This window comes from Etheostoma spectabile, chromosome 13 (genome assembly GCF_008692095.1).
Source record: "Etheostoma spectabile isolate EspeVRDwgs_2016 chromosome 13, UIUC_Espe_1.0, whole genome shotgun sequence".
NCBI lineage: Eukaryota > Metazoa > Chordata > Actinopteri > Perciformes > Percidae > Etheostoma > Etheostoma spectabile.
In genome coordinates, this window is record NC_045745.1 from 23,679,398 (window position 1) to 23,682,673 (window position 3,276).

A 3,276-nucleotide genomic window follows, 5' to 3' on the forward strand; every position below is an offset into this window, starting at 1 on the left:
TGTTAAATGAAAAAGATTGTTTATATCTTACTACTTGTATTTTTGGATGAAACATAACCATTTAAAGTTGTATAGAAAACTGTATTATATTGAACTGTACAGTATCTCAATGCATTCTGTCAAACTTACAGCCGTAAGTGAAATTATAAGGTCAGAAGTGCCCACAAAACTGCAAAGTTGACATATAGTATAAGATTACAGGATTACACAGCAATCAACCCACAAGCAGTATGCTGCTGAAAGCTAGTTTACTTTCACTTTTCACTTTAGTTGTATTTTCACCATTTTAGGAACACCTACATATGCTTTGATGCATGGCTAACTTACTGTGCTATATTTATATATCCAGCCATGCATGAGGTTTGGTTTTACATTTGAGATATTCAATATTTTCCTTGTGATGCTAAAAGTGATGTAATTATTCAGAGAATGTTGTACAAGAAAATTCATATCACCGTTCAGTGTTTCAGATGTTAAAAATACATTATAACTCATTGACAATTTCCACATATTTGAGCTGTCATAAAAAAAGAAAATGTTGCAGTGGTCAATATTGGATTCATAACAAAAAGTAGTTTGATGCCTGTTGATGCATTAAAATCCTCAATTGTACTATGAAAGCTCACATAAACACAGTTGTCTACTGCAATTGAGCAGTTACCCAATGGGTAGTTTTTATCATCTCTTAAAAAATTATATTTTATTTTATTTATTATATATTTTTTATTTTGTTATTATCTTGACACCCTCTATATTGTGCCAAAGGCAAACAAGCAGGCCAGGGAGAGAGAAGGAGCAGAGAGGAAGCTTTAGAAAACAATGATATTTCAAAGATCAGATGCATATTGTTTGACATACGTTTACATTTTACTTGTTATTGACCACAATTTGATGAGAAAACCAAACTGATCTTAGCTTTCCACTCGCAGTCAAATTATTATTGCATGGCACAGCAAAATTGCACATGTCTCTTTATTCCATTACAAATGACAGATTTAGCATTTATTGTCATGTAACACTTTGTACGCACCAAGAGTGTTTGACTTAGGATGGGGGGGGGGTTAATTCATTGTTAAAGATAAATTCATATTTCAGTGGCAAGGGTATGCATCTGTTGTTGTTTTGCACAGTTAATAGCAAACAATGGGAAAAATTCACTCATTCTGTTAAAAAAATGTCCTGATAAAATAGTAAAAAAAAAAAAAAAAAGACTTAAAGGAGAAACGCAATCCAATTTTTACCTGAATCTTGATAGATGTCACCAAGTACTGTTGATAGCGAAACCAAATGACCAATATTGGTGCTAGCTAAACTGGAGTTTCTGCAGTTAATGCCCATAGGTCCCAGTTAGATAAAATGCCAGTTGTGGGGGGCTTGTTCTAAAAAGTGCCTTTGTGTCTCTTGACAGACAACCAATGCAATTACAATTTCTGTGCAATTTGAACAGGGCCCTTACGTGACAACATGATGCGCAGTAATACAAAAGAGACCTTATTTATTGATATTCACTGATTTCAATATTGATCGATCCAACACCAAAGATCCTTTTGTACCTTAAAATAATGTTTCCAAAATCTTTTCAGTGGTTCATTAACCACTGTTCAAATGAGACATGAGAAAAATGGTAATGGTAACAGTAATGGACAATTCCACTTTCAGCCTGTAGGGGGCCCGAAGAGGAATTTTGCTTTGGTGACTACTGCAAAGGTGCTGGTTGACAAGCAAGTGGCTAATGCTAGCTCTATAACGTTGTTAATTCTTGGTGGATAACATAAGATTACTACATTGTTACAAAACGCTCAGTTATTTTTAGCATGATTGTTTTGACCACGTTTCACACAAATTCATCAGTAACGTAAACTGTATAGATAGATGATTAATCTAATGGTAATTTAGTCAGCTGGCAACCCCCTGTCTGTCTACTTTACCCTCCCGGCGCTGCAAGGCTTCAGTCAGGATGAGCGCCAACAACAGCCCAGCCCGGGGACACGTCCAGTCAGCCACCAGCCAGCTAGCAGCCAGCCTCGTCAGCACTTAGCTCCGGTGCTAAGGACGCTAACAGCAGATTGCTGAACAGACCCAGGCACTCGAGTCAGAGCCACGGCCATTCATAACGTCACACCTCCGTTAGCGTTAAAGCTTTTAGCCGTCTTTACAGTAAGCTAAATTTACCAGACAAAACAGGGATAAGGCACTAAAAGGACTAATACTAACAGTACTTTAAAGATGTGGTAGCATTGAATCTGGACAAGAAGGCTAACTCTGGGAGTTGGAAGGGGTGTGTATTGATTCTGCCTTCTCACTCCGCGACACAGGTTTGTGGATCTGAGTGTCACGATTTTGGTTCACATTGCATATATTTACAGCTTTATGACTATGTAACTACATGCAAACGGTCCAAATGATGCCTGTGGCGTGGCTTGCACAGTAATAGCGGCTAGCTGAAGGCTAGCTCTAGTCTCAAGCTGAAGTCCCGTCTTATTGAAAGAGTAAACACCACTAAATTCCTCGGAGTCTATGTTGATGAATGTTTTTAAATTTCAAATGCCATATTCATCATCTAACCAAAAAATATAAAATATATATATAAATAATAAAATGTTTTTGGACTATTTTTTAAAGTAAGACATTTACTTCCACACTCAGAACTTCTCACCTTATACAGTATAAAACCTTGTTTGAACCCCATTTAAACTATTTTAATGTTATATGGTGTAACCCTTTTCCTAGCCACTTGAAAAACTCCTCCCTCTATTTTGTCGCCTTGATTTGTTGTGGCTTACTGAATTTAATGTACAGTTTTTTTTAATGCCTGCATGATATTCCAGGTTTTCATAGGTTAAACTACAGATAGTGTGAACTTCTTCCAATTACTCATCCCCTGTACACTTGTGACACAAGAGAAAAACGCTGAATCACTGGTAAAAGTGATTCAGTGTATGAGCCTGAATGTAGTTTGTAGGGGACCGCAGATTTGGAACGAGCTTGAGAAAAACTTGAAATTGTCGCATTCTGTCTCCATCTTCAAGACTGTCTCAAGGAAATACTGCTCTTATCATACGATTGTTGATTATTCTGTAAGTACTATATTTGTGCTGCGACCGTTTGTGTTTTTTTATTTTTTGTTTTATTATTATTTCTTTTTTTCTATAAATGTTTTTTGCCTTTTTCTTCTTTTGATCCATTTTGCCTAGCAAAACTTTGTTTGCAAATGTTAGCTTGAAGGTTGTGTGATTCAGTGCAAACATTAAGGGAAACACCTTAAATATCAAATCA